Source organism: Phacochoerus africanus, chromosome 8 (assembly GCF_016906955.1).
Source record: "Phacochoerus africanus isolate WHEZ1 chromosome 8, ROS_Pafr_v1, whole genome shotgun sequence".
Lineage (NCBI taxonomy): Eukaryota > Metazoa > Chordata > Mammalia > Artiodactyla > Suidae > Phacochoerus > Phacochoerus africanus.
The window spans coordinates 38337595-38359041 of NC_062551.1; the positions used below are offsets into that span (position 1 = coordinate 38337595).

General features: G+C 43.8%; 1 long non-coding RNA gene across 1 annotated transcript in view; it reads left to right on the forward strand.

Moving 5' to 3' along the window:
- LOC125133107 (uncharacterized) overlaps positions 1 to 21447 on the forward strand; it is an 83040-nt gene that overhangs the window by 1837 nt on the left and 59756 nt on the right. The gene's annotated exons all lie outside the window — the stretch shown is intronic.

Sequence of the window (21447 nt, forward strand, 5' to 3'; positions counted from 1 at the left end):
TTGCTCTTCTGCTATATTTATTTAATAATTAATTAGTTGATTAGTTAATTTTCTTTTTACAGTCACACCTGTGACATTATAGAAATTCCTGGGCTAAGGGTTGAATTAAAACTGCACATGCCAGCCTATGCCACAGCCACTGCAAACCTAGGCTGCAGCTTGTGGCAACGCTGAATCCTTAACCCATTGGGTGAGGCCATCAATCAAACCCTCATCCTCAAGAAGACTTTTGGGTTCTAACACACTGAGCCACAATGAAAGGGCTCCTACTCTTCCACATTACAGTAGTTTAGATTTGGTTAAATTGCTGATCAAACCATTCTTCTCCAAGACATTTTGTATCTATACATAAGATGAAGGTAAGCTGCTACCTCTTTTTCCATGGCTTTCATGTATGTGGTTATATGGCATGTGTGCATATAACAGATATATAAGTGTTGAGGGAATGTTTTTTGCTGGGAAATAGCTAGAGACAAGCTCCTGGGGAGACTCAGGCCTCTTCCCATTACTAGAAGTAATTACTACAAGTACCTTTGCTTGTCAGCAACTGTGCTGGGCACTGAAGTTCATCCTGTCATAGAGGAGCTCAAAGTCTAGGAAAGGCTCTTAGGATTAGGATTTTAATTAATTTCTGGAATAGAACCAAATACAAACCAGCTTGAGAAAAGGGGAATTTATGAAATGACTCATAATGCCAGGGAAAGGGCAGGTGTGTATCAGGCCTTGGAGAAAGCCAGACCCTGAAGTCAAGTGCTGACCACACCCCCCTTGGCACCTCTCAGCCTGGCTCTGTGAGTGGCCTCTCTCCCTGTCCACCTTGCCTTATTCTTGGCATTCTCACACTTCTCATCTTTGCTACCACAGAAAGAGCAGTCTCTTTTCTTGAATTCCAGTTTGAAAAGTCCAGAGTGGAAGACCAATAATTGGCTTGGCTTGGATTGGCCAGAGATGGGGTGCAGCAAGGAGCCTCTGAAGACCCCCTTGGTTGGAGAGGGGAATGAGCAACTTCTTTTAAGAGGGAAGTTTATAACAATATAGGCCAACATAAAGAAAGAAGAAATATCTCAATTAAACAACCTAAGCTTTTATCTAAAGGAATTACAAAAAAAGGATAGAGGCAAAAAACAAACAAACAAACAAACAAAAAAACAATAGAAAGGATCAATGAAACTAAGAGCTGCTTCTTTGAAAAGATAAACAAATGGATAAATCTTTAGCCAGACTCACCAAGAAGAAAAGAGAGAGGACCCAAATAAAATAAAAAAATTAAAGAGAGGAAATAACAACCAATACCTAAGAGATACAAAATATCATAAGAGAATACTACTAAGAACATTTATATGCCAACAAATTGGATGACCCACAAGAAAAGGGGAGGAACAAGTCTCCAAAACAAGAGGTGTCAGGTGCAAAAGTTAGAAGATTTTCTGGATAGACTAAACAAACTCCTTTCATATACTTGAGTATTCATTATAAGCCATTCAATTTAGGACTGGGGATATAAAGATGAATAAAACATAATCAATGTCATCTTCATTGCAATGTCTGATACATAAAAATGATGCTATGGGAGCTGTAAGAACGAAAGAACAGAATAATGTCCCAGATACAGTGGGAATATTGGGTTGTGACTCATGAAGGGGGAGTCTGGGGCTGCAGGGAGCTGGGAGAGCTCACAGGATATTGGCTGCGTATGTCAGCAAGGGCAAAGCTCTTTGGCTTGTACAGGTCAAGTTTAGGAGCCTGATGCTTATCATATGGACAAACAGAGCAACATTTAAAAGTTTCAAGCAGGAAATAGCATGATGAGATTTAGATTTTAGGAAGGTCACATATGCTGCAGCAGTGGGGAGTGGATCTGGAAAGAGTAGGGGTGGGGACAAGAGTGAGGAAGACAAGCCAGTGGACAGTGCTAGCAGCAGCAGGTGGGAGTGACAAGAGGCAGGACTGACTTTCAGCAGGTAGAACTGGAGATGTGTGGGATTTGGGAGCCCAGGAGCAGGAAAGAAATGTAGCTGAAGTTATAGGATATGCTGTGGCATAATTCTCTAACTTGTTTGGAATACAGATCACCTGGATGCCTCATGCTTTTTTTGTAGAATGCCATGATCTTATGATACATTAAAATTTCATTTCAAATACACAGGTACATGATAATGTCTAAGTCTCATTCTAGAACTAGTAGCCAAGTGCCAAAGTTGACTAAGTTGCCTTTTTTTAACCTATGGGAAGAAAATTAAAAACTGAGGACATTTGGTTAATTAACTTAATGTTTTGCCCCTGAGAACACAGCGAGCCATTGTTCAGGGGATGGTTAGTTTGAAAGTTACTGTACTTAGTATGAGAAGCTGGGGGCAGAAACTGAGTTCTAGAAGATAAGGCCGGAAAAGGATTTCGAAGGTTGGTCAAGGTGGTTTGGGGTGGTCTGTTACAGCAGTTAGCCTTTGTTGACTAAAATACGGCTAAATACATGCTTACCTGAAATGAAACTTTATCCTTGTGTCATAAAAATGGGCCAAGTTAACCTTAATAGCTAAAAATATTTTTACTCTATAATTCAGTGTGATTTGATGCTGAGTCTATTAGCCTCTTCACCTCCTCTTTCATCCCACCATCTGGGAAATATCAGAGCAGGACATTATGTGCCGGACTTCAGAATTAGGACTTAACCATTTTCTAAAAACATTTTCTCCTTCTTGAGCCTTAAGCCTGCCAGAAGGTTGTTACACACTCCTGTCAGTAATAATGGCTAACAGTTACTTTCACCCATAATCTAGGTCTCTGCTTTTTAGGTTAGGATGGAGAAAGCACATCAAACTCTAGAGTGGTGAGGCATATGAAATGTTACCTCAGCAACCAATTTATTCTCAAACACACCTGCTTCTGATTCAGATGTGGGCCCACCTGGTGACCACCAAAGCTTCAGTGTCTATGGGTCAGCTTCTGCAGGATGCTAAGTAGGGCAGCACATGATTAGGTCTGTGGCTTAAGAACAAAACTCCAATGACTGCAAGAAAGATGGATTGGAGGAGGGAGTGGAGATCAGAGCCTGGGCCTAGAGCAGAGTTGAGTCACACCTTTGTTTCTCTTTTGTTATTGAGAATTAGTCTAAATTATGTTATGACAATGGGCAGCTCATCTCTTTCACATGTTAGAGAGGGGATATTTTAATTTGAACAGCATCTGCTATATTCAAACTATGCTCTCTTCCATCATACGTGAAAGGGCTGAAGCTCATGGATCATGAACGGAATGGCAGAGATTAATTAAAACCACTACAGTGTGATGCACACACTATAAACTTTTTCAAATAGTAGTTTAATTAACATTTGCCCACAGAATCTCCTTTCCCTGCTGAACACCTTACGTTTAAACTGTATTTCCCACCCCCTGCAAGCTTGTCCATGTCCTTGGCTGCTTTGGAGGCTCCTGTCCAACTTTTTCCCTCTTCATTCCTTTTATAGACCCAAAGGCAAAGGAAGAAGCATCACAGTCAACATTTCACAGCAGGGACTACTGAGTCCTTGGCTGTCTCACTCCTTACCCCATTTTATCTCCAGGGCAGGAACTTGTCCTGACTGCCAGATGGCATGTCATGGTCTGACATGAAGGGCCAGCCCCACCTCCCCCGGGGAGCACAGAGGTCTCTGGTTCAAACTTATGGCTCTTCTTCAAGCTCCTGCAGGCCCTGCAGGATGGAATTAATGAATATGATCTTATACGGCACTGAGGTTGTACCTGGTTTGTACATCTGCTGTATATGAGCAGAGGCTCATGAAGGTCAGGATTCATCTTCTATTTTACTTCAGAGAATCAACCCCTGCAAGAAAACACATATGCCAAGTCCTAACGATTTAATCAAAGCTTCCCATGTACCACATGAAAGGGGCGGTAGTTGGAGAAAGCAGCTAGAGCACAATGAGGATGATGCTGATGCTGATGATGCCAATGATGCTGATGCTGATGATACGATGCTGCTGCAGATGCATTATTCATAAAAAATAACACTCTACTCTGAGAGAGAAGAATTTACAGAATATGGGAAAATTATCTGTTTTATTTTTTAAAAAATGAACTTAAACCAGAAATAGTAAACAGATATCCAACTTTAGCCCACAAAGTGTTTTGTTTAAATTTAAAAAACAAATATTTGCAGATTTCACATAAAAATCTAGATTTCTAGCTGTTCCCAGAAATTCATAAAAGCTGACAAACTTGTTTCCACATTGTATGTATGGTGGCATGGACTAGCAGCTGCCTCTTTATGTATGGATAGAGGAGGACATGGAAACCATAGTTTGCAGTTTTCATTCTGCTCATCAACCTAGTGACCTTAACTGCCCAGACCCACTAATAACTTGACTTGGCAGACCCTGAGATTGTGCCATTGCTTAGATTTTTAAGTTTGCTTTTTGAATGTATATGTAACACTTGCCATTTGGATGTATGTGTATTTGGACAATGTGCATGTGTGTATGCACGTGTGTGTTTCAAAATTTACATGCGGGAAAACTGGAATATAGGGGGTAGTTAAAACCTCACATTACTTCAAAGGCCATCTGATTTGGGGTGCCCATGTATGCAACCTGGACATTATAGTTGAACTCACAACCAGAGACTCCTATTGTATTAGTCTAGATGGATCAACTCATGTTTGGGGAAATGTTCTGCTTGGGAGAAGAAGGGAGAGCCACTGGGTAGATAAAACTGGGACTTTCCAAGCTTGAAGCTAATTATCCTGTTGGGATTAGAAGAAGTATGTGCTTTCTCAGAGCCCTAGGAGGCAATGCGGTTAGGACAGGGATCACCCTCCCTCCTCCAAAGTTTTAACTTCCTGGACATTTTTCTTTGGACAGAAAAGTCCTATTTACCAGACCTATCCTCTAATCCCTGAGCTATGTAGTCTCAGCTTGAAAACATTGTGATTTTTTTTAGTGACTCAAACATTTTAGCACATCTTCAACAGATCCTTGGCTTGGATGGTGATACAGAGGACAAAGACCTGAGCCGTGTGCCATGCCCATGTTCACTCTGTCACTGGTACCCTTGCTGTGGGGCATAGCTAGGAGCTGAGAGTGCTAAATAAAATCATGCTTTTATTTTCCATCTTGTCTCCTACTCTACCCTATCTTCAAATCTTTCTTTTGTGTTTTTAATTTCAGCAATTGTATTTAATTTCTAAGCACTGTCTCTTGTTCATGGATTTTTTTTTTTTTTTTTTTACTTTTAAGAAATACTCTATTCTTATTTTAAGGAGCTTCTTTCTCATCTACAGAGCCTTCAGTGACAATTCTTTGGATAATTTTTCTCTTTTTTTCTTCATCAGTAAATACTCTTCTATCTATTTAGTGTTCCAGAAATACATGTGGAAATATCTTGTTTGCTAATGCCCTCTCCACTTCTCTGTCTTTAAAATTTATTTTCTCTCTTTGGTGGAGGAAAAGAAAGAGGGAGAGAGAAGAAGGGGGAGGGGGAGAGGGAGAGACAGAGAAGAGAGAGGAAAGATAGACAGGGGAGAGAGAGGGAGAGAAAGAGGAGAGAGGGAGAGGAAGAGAGAGTCAGGGAGAGGAATGAGAGAGTGAGAGAGAAAAGGAGATGTGGGGGGAGAGAGGGAGAGAAGGAAATGAATATAAATACATGTTTCTGCTTACTCTGTCCAAGAACCTCCAGTGGAAGGTTTAATCAGTGGAATGTGGACAAATAAATGGTTCTGGCAGAGACAGTCTTTTTTTTCTGGTAGGGGCATTCAGTTTTCATTTGGCTTCAGGGGCTTTATGACCTGTGGCAGTATTGGCCAACTGTCCATCAAAATCCATTCTTCCTTCCACAGTGTGAAGTTGCTGCTGGGGGAGGGTTGTTAGCCAGGGATGTATTTCTTCTGTCATTCTCAGGGGGACGTGAGAATGGTTCTTGGCCACCTGAGCAGAAGAGAGAACTGTCACATCAGACTAGGGTTTTTAAGCAGGAGGGATGCCCCTTACACTGTATCTTTCCTTTTTGGCCAATTGAGTGTAGAAACAACTGAGGCCTTAGAGAATGGTAGAACCCCTAGATGGAAGAAAATTTAGTCATTGAAATACCACATAAGGAAAGTCACTTACTCATCAACAACCCGATGCAGCTATTGTGTTAAGCCACTGACATTTTGCCATTTATTCATTATGGCAACTAGCAGTTCCTTAACTGAGATAGTTTCCCAAAAAGTTAAGTATCACTGCCCTGGGACAACCATGGAATGCAGCATGCATTTAGGACTAGATGGAAACTAAAGGAATCTTTAAAACAGCAACATCATAAATATTAGCATCCAAAAAATGGAACCATTTGTCTGTTCTTGAAAATATCTCTATTGTTCAATTTCTGCAGATTTATACACACGCTGATAGAGAATGTTTCCGCAGTTTTACAAGCTGAGTTGTTTTTCTTTTGGGGCCATGAATGTTGCTGAAAGGCCTGATGTCAGGATCCAACTTACATATTAAAATAATGAACTCTTCACTGTATATGGTAATTTCTAGTTTACAGGATGCTTACAAAGCCTTAGTTTATTTACCTAAAGCCAAGAAAAAATAAATTAGAAGTTGATTTGATAGGGATGGAGTCAGAGCTGAGGAACTAGAGGCATGTCTCCAGGGTTTAAGTGACCAGTCTTCTGAGGACATCTCCTCACTCATCTCCACCAGGGATGGACCTGTGGGAGGACTAGACAGGCTCCCTCAGGGATGACCCCTCCCCTTTCTTTGACATGTTAATGACCCCATTCCTTAGGCTGCCCCTCAACTCTTTGGGCTATTCCTGCTCTGACATTGAAAGGCAGTCTGTCCTTAAGATGCCCTTACATCCATCAATCTCAATCCATTATGTTTTATTTTTGCCCTTTAGCCCTCAGAGTTTCAAGGATGCCTTATTGGCATCTATATATCAACTACATCACCATTTTATAGAGGAGGAGATTGAAGCCCAGAAAGAGGGAGGGATTTACTCAAGGTCACACAGTGAGTAAGACAGAACTGGTACAAGAACAGTTTAGAAAACTGTCAGTGATGTGGGTCTCAAAAGTCTGTGCTCCTTGGCTTCCAGGGCTTGCCACTGGCTGAAGAGATGCACTGAAGGATGGAACCAGTGTGTTCTGAGCCCAGGGGGGAACATGGGTGTGGGACAGCTGTGACGCTCCTCTCCACACTCTCTATTTGTAAAGACTGAGTGAAAGTAAAAACTTAGTGTCAAGGACTGGTGTTCAGATGTGGGCAGGCATGTTGAGAGAGGCAGGATAAAAGTTAAAGTAAGAATCCAGACAACAGGGCCCCTGGGAAAGAAGCTGCCTTAAGGAAGATGGCTTGGGAGGAAGAGCCAATTTTATACCAGGACTGAGGCTCTGCAGGAAGTCGGGGGCTCTGGGTCTGTACATGGTCTTCTCTGACCAGCCCCAAGGTAGCATATGTGTTATTTTGGGGGGAGAAAGTTGAACCTATTCAAAGGTGGGAGAGCAGTAACATTTTGGGGCTTGAGCTATCCTGTAGTAAGTTCCCTTTAAGTGAGCACAATACAGGTGGGCTGTCGTTTCTCCACCCACATGGCAGTGAGAAAATGAACAGCCAGCCTGAACAAAATGGCAGCATAAGTGGTATCAGTGATTTGGTGGTAGCCCAAGCCGGGTTCAGTGGCAGGGTCAGTGGCTTTTAGGTGAGTTGGGGGGCGGGGTACAGCAGCAGCCCACTGAGAAGTGGAACAGACAAATCTGGGGGTAAGTGAAGCCCAGGGAAACACCAAGGTGGTTCCGATTGAGCCTCAAAAAGAGGAGGCTAAATGCCCTCATTTTCATGGGGTGTCTATCACCCTGGGAAAAGGCAGGCTACAGCCCATGACCACGTCACTGGCTCCCACAGAAAAGAAAGGCCTGGTAGCCTTGGGTTATTCAAGGTTCTGATGATGTATACTAGGAGCTCTAATCAAGAGACAGTGATAATTAAGTACACTGGAGAACCAGGTGTCTAAGCTCCTAGGCCCGGTCTTTCCTCTGGCAGATTGCCTCCCCTCGGATGCTTGATACTGAATAACCAAGCATCTTCCATGATACAGTCACAATTTATATTCCCAAAAGCCCAGGCCTCTGACTCTGGCACTAGAAGAGCTTCAGCAACAGGATGTTTTGTGAATTTTGCATTTACTTCCTTTATCCTCATGAAGCTTTCCAAAGAATTTAAATGTCATAACTTAGGGAAGACTTAGCTACCCTAAAATCTCAGCAAATTCACATGGGGTTTCCCATTTTTGCTGTCTTTTTCTGCTCTGTCAATGTCTTTCTATATGCCTAGCTCAGGTTTTCTGGATTTCACTAAAAATCTACTCACAGCGAACATCCTGAGTTTTTGTAAAATTTCCTAAAGATTTTAGAAAGAATTACAAGGAAACGTAATTTTGCACACAGTATAGCTGCCACCATTTTTTCTCTTCTCCCTCTCAACCCTCTCTCCCCTAACTCTTCCTTGCTCTGCTTTTCAGAGAAAACACATTCACATATTGTCTCAGAGCCATTTCTCATTGTTCCTGTCCCAAGACCTTAGAGCTGGCCAGCTTCATGCTTATCAGACATATTCTCAGCAAATGGCACCACTTATCCCTCTCCTGAAGAGGGTTTCTCAGAGAATATGATTTCCTCTTCTTGTTTCTACTTTGTTTTTCTCAAGTAGCTTCTTTCCCTCTCATAGCATCAGCAGACATCATAAATTCATTGTTTTTTTAATTTTTTAAATTATAGTTGATTTACACACAGTTGAATGGATTAAGATGTGGTATGTATACACATTGGAATACTTCTCAGCCATAAAAAAGAATGAAATAATGCCATTCACAGCAACATGGACACACCTAGAAATTATCATACTAAGTGAAGCAAGTCAGAAGGAGAAAGACAAATACCATGTGATATAATTTTTTAAAAATATTTCATAGTATATTATGGAGAGGTTACAAATATATAGATCTTGGAGTTTTACCCAGAGTTTTATTTTTTTTGTTCTGGAGTAGAACCTAGGCAACCTGGATTGAGAACCACAGCTCATTGGCATGTATTCTGGGGACATCTTTCATCCTTGGGAACCTACTATTTGTTGGCATCCTTGCAGGCCCCTGGGGTTTCAGGAGGAGAATAACTTCCCTGACAGGTAGCTAGTGGCCCAGGTTCATGAAATGATCTCCTGCAATCAATGAGGGAAAACTCTGGACAACATTCAACAAGTGGCTGAGAATGTGGAGCAAACAGGTGCTTTGAAAGCTTATGGAAATGAGGGACCAACAGTCTCTAGAGCCTAGACTCTTCCTGGCACAGAGCCAGGACACAATGATTGGTTGGGCAAAGGGCTTCCTGAGTGGAGAGGCTGAAAGGTTAGCTAGGACTTGGATATGCTCAGGGGAGGAGAAATTTGAAAGGACAGTGCAAGTAAAAGTGTGAAGGTAGGAATTAATATTGTCAAATTAGTGTCTGGGGAGGCCCCTGGCCTCATTAGCCCAGAAAAAGCTAGAGGTAGGCCAAACTGGGGGTCCAGAAGGCTGAGCTTTTGGAAGTGGAGGTGCAGGCAAGGATTATAAGTAAGGAATGGATGTATACTGGCAAGAGAGTGATACTGGCAAGAGAATTGACAGGATGTTTGTGTGTGGGTGTTCGGTGGGTGAAGAGAGAAATGTATCAGGCCAAAGCACTGTGTGGTGAACCCCAAATCCCAGGTTCTGTCAAGAAGGACATCTTCCTGTCTTGGTTGCCATGAATAGTATTTGTAACTCTCTACCCTTTTCCCTGAGCCCCTCAGTGCTGGCACAGATGTGGATCAAGTTAGAACTAGTGTTCTTGAGAAAAATGATTCTCAGTGTGTCCTACCCTTCCTTTTAGAAGGGAGAGGTTTTCATGTCCACTTATTCTCCTGATCCCAGCTTGTACTTGAGCCACCGATGGTCTCATGGAACCTAACAAAATCACACTTTGGTATTCAGTGTAGGAGGTGGAGTCTCAGTTTTATTTATATATTTACTTCTTCACAGGAATGGCATGTTTGCTTTGCCTTGCTCTAAATTCAATAAGAATCTGCAATGAACCCAGGCCTTATAAACAGTAATTGTCTGCCAGAGGTGATGATAAACTCTGGCACTTTGCTTAAGGGGAGACTAAATCATCAGAGTGGCACAGAGGTGGTTACTATTGCGGAAGAATGCTAAAATTCCTCAGAGTCTGCAGGAGGGTGGGAGACTCAGCTTCAGTGGGAGAGGGCAGCCACTGTGGGGTGGGCAGCCTCTGCAATCAGGGCCTGCCCAGATTTACTCTCTTTTTCTTTCTTTTTTTCTTTTTCTTTTTCTTTTTTTCTTTTTTTTTTTTTTTTTTTTGCTTTTTAGGGCTGCACCCTTGGCATATGGAGGTTCCCAGGCTAGGGGTCTAATTGGAGCTCCAGCTGATGGCCTGCACCACAGCAACACAGGATCTGAGCTGTGTCTGTGACCTACACCATAGCTCATGGCAACACCCAATCCTTAACCCACTGAGGGATGCCAGGGATCGAACCTGCAATCTCACGGTTTCTAGTTGGATTCCTTTCCACTGCACAGAGACAGGAACTCCTACTCTCTTTTTCTTCTGCTCCCAGGCCTGCTGTGCCCAAATTCTGTAGGCGCTGGGAACTATGCTAGCAGTGTATTTTGCTCTGATTGGATTCTAACTGGAGACAGAAGCCTAAAGTCTCATGATTCCCTCTGCAAAGTCTTAGAACCTGGAACAATTTGGATTCCACTCTGGAAGTCAGACAAGGGCCAGCGGCTTGCACACCAGCCTCTGGATAACTACACACTTCCATTCCTCCCTTCTTCCCCAGAAACCCTTTTCCATTTCCTTTTTCACTACTCCCTTTTCCACCATTACTCCTTCTCCTTTCTTTTTTGTTTATGTTTTTTTTTTCTCCCTGTACCAGGGCATATGGAAGTTCCAGGGCTCGGGATTGAATCCAAGCTGCTGCTGTGATTTTTTAACCCACTGAGCCAGCCTCAGGTAGAACCTGTACCTCTGCAGCAACCTGAGCTGCTGCAGTCAGATTCTTAACTCACTGCACCACAGTGGGAATTATTCTTTCCGCTTGCTTTCTTTCTTTCTTTCTTTCTTTCTTTCTTTCTTTCTTTCTTTCTTTCTTTCTTTCTTTCTTTCTTTCTTTCTTTCTTTCTTTCTTTCTCTCTTTCTCTCTTTCTCTCTTTCTCTCTTTCTCTCTTTCTCTCTTTCTCTCTCTCTTCTCTCTCTCTTTCTCTCTTTCTTTCTCTCTTCTTTCTCTTTCTCTCTTCTTTCTCTCTTTCTCTTTCTTTCTTTCCTTTTTTCTTTCCTTCTTCTTTTCCTTCTTCCTTTCCTTTTTCCTTCCTTCCTTTCTTTTTTCCTTTCTTTCTTTCTTTGTGTGTGTGTGTGTGTGTGTGTGTGTGTGTGTGTGTTTAAGGCCACACCCACAGCATAGGGAGGTTCCCAGGCTAGGGGTCCAATCCCAATCAGAGATGTAGCCATCAGTCTCCACAACAGCCACAGCAACACCAGATCCTTAACCCACTGAGAAAGGCCAGGGATCTAACCTGCTTTCTCATGGATTCTAGTCAGATTCATTTCCACTGAGCCACCAGGGGAACTCCTCCTTCTCCTTTCTTATTTAAAATCACTTAAAGGGATGTTACAGCAAAGTGAATGACATAAGTGATTTTTCAGACAATTCATACATTTGTCCTAATTTTTTCTCGTGATAAATTTTTTTCTGATGCTATCTTCAGTAAAGTTTGTAGGTTTTTTTTTAGCTGTGCCCTTGGCAAGCAGAATTACCTGGGCCAGAGATCAAACCCACATCACAGCAGGGACAACACAGGATCCTTAGCTTGCTGCATGACAAGGGAACTCTTTGAGTAAAGTTTTTATCAGAGAAAGAATTCTGAATCTGAGAGACTAGCCCAGGGTTACAGCTGAGAATTGTGCTAAGGACCTCCTCCCTGGGGACATGCAAAACCAGAATCCCAAGCCCCATAGACCCTCTTGTAGGAGGCAGGGAGAAGGTGTCATGTCCCAGCCTGGGCTGTATCACCACCAGAGTCTTAGCTAGAGCTAAATGTGCTGGCTTTGGATTAGCCCAGCTTCTGAGGTAAAGGCAGGAGATGGAGATTTAGCTGGAGGTGGATATTTCATATTCCTGCCAGGCTCATCCCCCTGGTTATCAGATGAAGGACCCTCTGTCTGACAACTTCTCTATACCATCCTTTGCCTGCACTTGGCTCAGTATTAGGCAGCCTCCCCTTGTATATCATCCAAGAGAACAAATGTGTAAAGGCAAGCTATACACTCTCAGCTGTAAACAGTTTCAGCAACCTGTCAGCCACCTGCTGATATCTTTCTTTCAGTATTTAGCATTCTAGGTCTAGGCTTTCCCTAAAGGTGGAGCCCAGGAACCACCCATATTGGAGTCAGTTCTTATGTTTGATTTCTAGGCCACTTCTTTGTTCTACTGAACTGAACTTGTGTGAAATGGGACATTGTCATCCTAGGGGTGATTTGTGTGCATGTTCACATTCAAACATCATGCCCGTCGACCAGAAGTTCTAAAATGGAAACCGACACTAGCACTGTCTTGTTTGTTTGTTTGTTTCAGGGCTGCACCCACAGCATATGGAAGTTCCCATGATAGGGGTTGAATTGGAGCTGCAGGTGCCAGCCTACACCACAGCAACACCATATCTGAGCCATGTGTGTGTCCTACACCAGAGCTCATGGCAATGCCAGATCCTTAACCCACTGAACAGGGCCAGGGGTTGAACCTGCATCTTCATGGATGCTAGTCTGCTTCATTACCGCTGAGCCACAATGGGAACTCCTAGTACTGTATTATTTAGTATTGTTTCCCAGGGGTTGGTACAGTGCCTGCTGTATACTGTCATTAATCTATGTTTGAGAGATGACTAACATCAGCCAATCCTCTGAGATATATTCATGTCCGTTTTTCTCCCATTTGCTGGCTGCATTCAAGTGTGCAGAAAGTTCCTTCTGCCTTGCCTTGAAGAATGGAAAGTAGAGCACAGCACAATGGGTGAGGCCCATCTTGTTCTGTTTTTGATTTCTGCCAAGTCCCTCAGAGAGGTAGGCAGGTGTCCTGGGAGGGGATTGAAGAGGAGGTGTCATTGAGGAAAACAGATGGTTGGAAGAGTGTTCCAAGACTCAAATGAGAGTCCCTGGTGCTGGGAATGGGGAAAGGTTTGTGGCACAGCTGCAAGAGGGTGGTGTGGCTGGGAGGACACTTGTTCCAAGTTCTCTGCACATCCTATCTCTTTTGGTCCTCAACATCCCAGTGAGGTAGGTGCAGTGGTCACCCTAATTCTACAGACAGGAAGATCAAGGCTCCAAGAGGTCACCCAACTTGCCCAAGACAACCCAGCTAATAATTTTCAGAGAGAACCAGAGTTGGAATCCAGACCATCTGGCTCTAAAATCCAGTCTCAGCCAGGATGTTGGGTCACTTGGGCGGGGTGGGTAGATGATTGCAAGAGGATGGGCAGTTCTGAGAATGATTGTCACTGGGGGAATGGGAACTCAAGTTGAAATTATAGTACTTGAAAAGCAAAAGAGACATGGGGCAGATCTTGCACAGCTTCCTGGCACCCAACAGGCAGAGATTCACATCGGTCACAAACCAATGATTTATGTTTCCTTAAATCTCACATGTGATGATCTCTCAAAGGGAACAAGTTTTATTCTTCTGTGGGTCCCCCAATGTCAGTCACAGAATTAGCCACATGGAAGTGTGAGGGGCCAGATGGTGGCAAGAGTTCACATGTCTCCCTCTGAGCCTGTCTTGAACACAGCTGGGAGCAGAGGTGGTGCTAGAGCCCCTTCACCCCAGGAGAACATCACATGAGTGTCCAAGGCTGGGCTCCTGCAGAAGCAGATCCTGAGACAAGGGTATGGGCACAGGCGGTTTGCTCTGGAAGAAGATCTCATATAGTGCCTGGGAAGCAAGATGGGCTGGAGGGAGAGGAAAAAGACAGTATGAGGTGCATTCAGGAGAAAATTATCTTCCACTCAGGACAGCTGGGGTTCAACTCCTCTTGGGCCTTTAGGAGGTGACATGGAAGGCCCCTCAGCCAATGGCTACCTGCTGTATAGCACAGAGAATCCTACCGAATATTCTGTGATAACCTGTGGGAAAAGAATCTGAAAGAGAATGGATGTGTGTTTATGTATAATTGAATCAATGTTGTACAGTAGAAGTTATTACAACATTGTAAATCAACTATACTTGCAATAAAACAAACAAACAAAAATAGATAAAATCTGAAAGGATGGCTTTAGTAGGCATCCACATATTGGTGCTCTTGTCCTATGAGTCATAGCTGGTCATTCCTTGCAACCTGATACAAGGCCCTTGCTATGTTTGCAATGAGCTCTCCAGTCCTGCTAGCTGGCACACCATGTCTGGTCTTTATTCCTGGGCAGGTTTGTCAGAGTCCATTCCTAAATGTGCTGCTTTGTGGTTTTGGCTCCTGCCTTGCATTGAGGAGCCTTCTACAAGCTGCTTCATCTGAGAAAATAACCCTGTGGGAGATATAAATTTACTACAAAAAGATGCATTTAAACTGTGTTATGAATAAATAGTTTTACATGGGATCCATTGACAGCAAACTGCTCTCTCTTACCAGGGCTCACATGAAGACACCACCTTGTGGCCTGTCCCCCGTTTCTTTGGTTCCCTAATGGCCTCTTAAAGATGGTCCATTTTTTTTTTGCCCAATTTCCAAAGCCTTTCCAGTTAAGCCTATTTTTTCTCACCCACTCCTCCCTTACACAAAGATGATTCCTATTCTTGTTCACAAATTTCTGCTGGAATGTTCCTTTTCTTCCTACCAGCATTCACCTGCATAGATCTTCCTGTTCCTCAACACTCAGCTCTAGTTTCATCTCCATAGCAGGCTGGAGGAGTCAGGAGGAGAGGGAGAGAGTGGGACTAGGAGGGTGGAGCAGAGGCATGTTGTTTGCATGCGTGTGTGTGTGTGTGTGTGTGTGTGTGTGTGTTTATATCAGGGGCTTGTAAACTACAGTTGCCCTGTCAGCCTGTTTTGGAAAAAATTTCATTAGAACACAGCAATGCTAGCTCCTTTAGGTATTATCTATAGCTTTCTCTCTCTCTTTCTCTTTTTTTTTGCCTTTTTGTCTTTTTAGGGTCACATCCACGGCATAAGGAGGTTCCCAGGCTAGGAATCTAATTAGGGCTATAGCCAACAGCCTACACCACAGCCACAACAATGCCAGATCCAAGCCGTGTCTGTGACTCATACTGCAGATCATGGCAACACCAGATCCTTAACCCACTTATTGAGGCCAGGGATCGAACACACAACCTCATGGTTCCTAGTGAGATTCACTTCTGCTGTGCCACTATGGGAACTCCTATGGCTTTCTCAATACAGAAGTAGAACTGATCAATTTGCAGAAGCAATATTGCCTGTAAAGACTAAAATATTTACTATTTTGTTCTTTACAAATTAATTTGCCCACTCCTGGTTTACATGTTTTTTTTGTTTTTTGTTTTTTTGTTTGTTTTGGCCGTTCTCATGGAATGTGGCATTTCCCAGGCCAGGGATCAAACTGGCACCATGGCAGCAACCCAAGCTGCTCCAGTGACAATGCCAGACCTTACCATGCTGTGCCACAAGAGAACTCCTACATGTTAAACTTGTTCTGAAAAAGCTTATACAAGTGAACACGGACTTAAAAATGTGGGCATTTAATTGTGCCACTGGACATTCCCCTCTACCCTTCCCCACCCTGCTTCCTTGATTCAGATCAGGTTTGACCAGTGGGAGGGTAGAGGAGACCAGGGAGGGCAGGAGTCGGGTCCTCCCTTCAAGGCACATGGACTGGCTGCGTCCCTTGGCCAAAGGCCAAGGCTTCTGGCAAAGTCCTCTTCACACATCTCCCTCCCGCTCGCTCTCTTAATACCTCTTCCAATGGTGTAAGTAGTTTTGGGGTAATTCTCTCTCTTTGGTGGTTTTCCTAGGCCCCACACATACCATTTCAAATAGCATCTTCAATACACTCTCCCTCAAATGCCCCATTTGGGTGGTCTGGGCAAGGACTCTGATTGATACACTAAAAAATTAAAAACAGATGGGAGGGAACCAAAATAAGGAGCCTGTCCTGAGTACTTTCTAAATGTAGCAGGTGCACAGCTGAGAATCCTTAGCCTCTTGCTGCTCACAGTGATCCATGAGCAGCAGTGAGGGCATCCCTGGGGCTTGTTATAAATGCAGACACACAGAGCCCACCCTAGACCAGCTGAAAGAATCTACATTTTAGCCAGAGCCCCAGGTGAATCTTTAGGCAAAAATTCCATCCTGGGGCTTCACCCAACCAGGTGTGGGAACTCCTTTTCCCACCCTTTGAGAGATGTCCTTTGACCTGAGTTGTCATGGAGATGGGAACTGGGCCTCCAGGAAAGTTTTCTCACAGGTTACCCTTGGTGGCACCACTCCCCCTGGGCAGTTGGGTAGGAGGGATGTTGGGGCAGATGCTGTGATGTGTTTGCTCAGGTGGGACTCAGGGCTCCCTCCCACAGCTTCAGCACAGTCCACAACCCCAGCTCTCCTGCTTCCCCTCCCAGCCTCCACCTAGGTATCCCATTGCACCAAGCTCCTCCTCTCTCATACCTTCATGAGGCCTGCTCAGAAAGTGCCTCACAGCCCAGAATTTAAGCTACAGACAATCTGCTTTTCTCTCCTTTGATGGCTGGTAAGATGGAGAAGACTCAAATAAAAAGAAAGCCCAAAACACACTAGTACTGCTGCTCTCTGTTTGGGGGGATCTTTTCAGTCTCTGTAGGGGAAGAGACTGTTCTAGCAACCTGCTGTCTACTGCCAGGTACTTCCCAAGGCAGCAGACAAAGGCCAAGAGAACTGGTTTTCTCATCACAGCAGAGTGCCCACCACATCCTGGAAATCCTGTCCAATCTTCTTCACCTCCACTATCTATTGGTGAGTTGCCTGGTCCTAATATTTCATCCAAGGAAATCTTTTCTGATTACTCTGGGTCAATGATTACCTCATGCTATTGCTTCTATTTCTTTTTAAAAGCATTTGCTAACTATGAACTGGATCTTCTGAGGGATGAAGCAGAGAGACAGAGGCAGTTCCTGACCCCAAGGGTCTGTGCAGGCTAAGGGGAGTGAGGTCTACCATGGAGCTCAAGCCAGGCAGGCTGGAGGACTTGAAGGGGTCACATCTATAGCAGAGGCTTCAGCACCCTTCTCACATCCCCTCAGTGCTTCCTGTTCCAATCTATGTCCCTGTGTCCTCTAAAGGTACCTGTCAGGATATTGACACCCCAGGACAGCCTCAGTAATAATGAGTAGGCTTTGGTGGATGAACAGCCCAGATCCCTTGGATGGGTCTGGGGCAGACAGTTTAGAAGCTTGTTTCCTAGCATTTCCCAAAGGTCCCTGGAAGATGGAGCCCACTGCCCGTGGCAGTGCCTGGTCATGTTGGCTGCCTCCCATCCTGCCGGGTTCCCTGGGCATGCTTCCTGGGACTGTGTCCTCCTCCTCTCAAACCCTGATCTCAGGTCTATTCCTGAGGGAAAGCCAACTGAGACAACACATTGTGTATGTGTCTGTGTAGAGGACAGAAGCTTATCTCATCAGAGTGTGGCAGTTTGAGTAAAGAAGAACATTCTCCAAAAATGACATTATTTCAACAGTTTTTAAGGATCTGTGCTGAAAGTCATTGTGTAGACTGTGATGAAAGGGTGTTGGGAGAATTGGCAGTGAAGTAAAATGCTGAGATGCAGAGGAAAATAGGCAAAGAATGGCACTTTTCTGAGTCCCCATCTCAGCACCCACTCAAATAGGAACATTTTCTCCTTTGCCCCCAAAGGTCTTCCCTTAGATTCCCTTCACCTGCATTGCCCACAACCCTGGTGAGGAGCCCTTGAGAGCCTGTCTCAACAATGGGGTAGATGTACCCAGTCCTGCTCAGGGAGGAGAGATCTGCATGAGGAGGAAGTTTGGGAGGGGCTGCTTTTTATTGGGTGACCTAGTGAGAAACACGTGAGCATGTCCGATGTGTGTTACATCTTAGGGTTAGGTAGAAAACTCAGTCCTGAGGATCTTGCCTCAGTAACTCTAAGCTTTGTTTCCTAAAACAGAATCTAAAAATCTGAGAATAAAGAAATGGCTCTCCTCATCTATCATTTGGAGCTGAGGAGGACAAGGCAGGCCTGGGGAAGATGTGCAGCTGTTGATCATTGATCGAGGCTAGCAGACTTGTAATCATTCCATAAATGAAAACAAGGGCCCACTACCACCTATATCTTCAGCAGTCTAGTCCCTCAGAGAAGGACAGTGTCTCCTATATGGTGACTGTTCCCAACTGCAGTTCCAGGAGTTCTGGGGGGAAGCTGCCCCCTTGAGCCCAACCAATCTGTTCCACTAAATATGGCTGCCAGTTCCCCACTGACAGGCTGATGGAAAGCTGAGAGATCCCAGAGAGATTGATTGAAAGCAATTGTACCACAGATTTGTCACAGCTGTTGTCATCTTAGAAGGGAAACATATGGGTTTGCTTGGTGAACATGTACTTTCCAGTTTGTTTGAGCTAAATTTTCTGGGATTGTAGCCACCAGCTCTGTATCAATGTGGCATGTTATTTCCTCACACCCAGAGAGAAGTGGACAAACCTAGAGAAAATTACTTTTGTTTTTTACTGGTCTTACAACTCCACTAGAAAGTAGCAATGCTGAGGTCACCCAGGGGATGGTTCTGTGATTGAATCTTTATTATTCCTGGCCAGGAGGAGCTCCATCCTCAAAGCAGATCTACTGGGTTTGTAGGTGGAATGCTGAGAGCTGGTGTGAAATATATTTCTTCCCAAATGCTTTGAAAATATGTGTGTTGTAAGTAGGAAGGAGATGATGCTGGCACAGGCAGAGATTTGGTGATTTTTAAGACAACCAAATGATTCACTAAGAGCAGAGATGTGATCAAGCCACTTTCATTATCTGATCAGTGTCCAACCCCTACCTAGGCTGGAAAGTGATCTGGCAAAAATCCCCAAGGCATACCTTGTGGCAGATGTTGGTGAGTCTGTCCTTGTCCTATTTGCCCCTTTCGACTTAAAAAACACACAGCCTGAAAATTGTGATTTAAGTTTCATTTGGGGAAAAATTAGGACTTAATCCTGGGAAATGGGATCTCAGGTAGCCTTGCAAAATCTCTCTGAGGCAATAAAGGAGGAGCTAGGATATATGGGAGTTTTTGCAACAAAGGGCAGGGAGCAGGAACAAAAGAGGCCTGGGCTCACTGAAGTCATTCCTTTGATATGCATGTCTGCTACCAGGGCCAGTATCCAGTGTTTTTACAGCCTGTAGGACTCACTGGCTCTCACTCTGGGAAGTGACTGCATTCACAGAGGACTGTGACATTCTTTGTTTTATCCTTAACTACAGACTGGGCTGAAATACCACCCAAGGAGTAAAAGAGGGAATATCAGGATATGATAAGGTGGGGAGGGTATAAGCACACATCTTAAAATGCATAGACACACTTTACCAAAATTTGTTGCTGTTCTCCTGAAGGTTACTACTAGTCACAAGGAGTAGACATCACCATGAAGGATTTTAGTGCTTTTCTAGATATGAGCAGATGCAAGAATTGGGCACATAAAATCTTCTCCTATAAATATCTGAAGACCTGTTCTTCCAGTTTTCCCAAAGCACAAGTGCCCCATTCCTGCTGTTCACTCTGAGTTCTGCTCAGTGGGTGGGTGTTGTGGGTGTGTGGCTGCAGTGGCTCATAATTTAATTCATGGAGAGGCTAATGGCATGTGCCAAACTTCAGTTTACATCCCCTTCCAGTTAGAGGCCAATTGGTGGCAAGGGTCTCATGCAAATTTAGCTCCTCTGGGTGCTGGCAGCCTCCAGCATCAGGCTCCCCCTTGTTCTCTATTTCTTACCGAGGGCTTCTCTGCTATAGCCCAGAAGTGTAAGCTGTGGATTACTGCCCTGAGGAGCACCCCCAAACAGTGAGGGATGAGAACCAGAGGAGAAGCACCTCCTGTCCAGAGCTGATCATGCTAGGAGGGCTTCTCTATGCTTCCCAGGAGGTTCTAGAAGAATAGAGCCCCTTTTTCTCACATTAAGGACCTCAGGAATGTACCCTTATATTGGTTTGAGCTCTTTTCCTCCCTCCCCCATCCCTTCTTCTCCACTTCTGCTTCTTCCTGTGACCATCTCCCAAATAAATCACCCACTCCCAAGTTCTTGTCTCAGGCTCTGCTTTGGGAAAAACTGGTCTTGGTTAAATAATTAATTTTAAACATCTCCTAGCATCCTGAGTTCCTCAGAGTCAAGTGAGTCAGATGTCTCATCATTCAGAGATGGGTTCATGCATTTTTGTAATTCCAAAAGAGGTTTGATTTCTTTTGGGAGAACATTTCTATCATACAAACAACTGGCATTTATTTAGTCTCCAATACTATATGCCAACTATAGTATTTGTGTCCAGTTGTTTGGGGGATGCAAAGATGTTTACATGTTATTAGGGAATGTATAAGTGAATATAAGAAAAATATAAATCACAATGAAATAAAGAAGATAAATAGAAATGGTTTGAGGGAGACAGCTATCATTGTGCTTGCCTTGCATTTATTCCCCTAACCACTGATAATAGTTCTTCAATTTCCTTTGTAGAACCTATCCATGGCTCATGCTTTGGTCTGTGTTTCAGCTTGGCTGCTTCCCATCCCTGACCTTTGGGGTTGGAGGAAAGATCCATGGCTGGTCACAGTGGTTATTGTTTCAAGGATGTCCATGTGACTTAGACTGGCCCAATTATATTCAGTTCTAGGATTTTCATTGGAACTGTTGTTAAGTGCAGTTCTTTTTCAGCTAGAGTTGCTGAGCTGGTAGAAATTTAAGTCTGAAATTTTTCCACTGTAATGTGTATTTGCTAAATGTGAAATCAGTTTAAGGGAAAACCAAATCGAGAGACAGCAGATAAGTCCTGATGCTATCATCAGAGCATCATGATCCAGTTCCATGAACTAATAACTTCCCTTTGCTGCCTAAGATTGAGTTGGATTTCTAGCATTTGCAACTAAAAGAATCTGGACTAAGAGATTATTTCAATACAGGGTGATAGAGTTCAAACTCCAGCAGAGTCTGAACTTGGAGTTAAAGCTGCATCATCACTATGAAAGGCAAGGATCGATAACTTTATCTCTTCCCCCAGTACAAAATTTGCTTGAGTTGATAGACACATGGGGGGGGGGAGCATAAAATGATGTTCTGATCCATTTTGCAGTGGCCAGAAATGCTATTTGTGTTCTTTGATGGTAAAGGAGTTTGACATCTGTTCTCTTTTCCAAACAATATGGAGACAGGACTTAGCTGGGGGCTTTATGAAATCT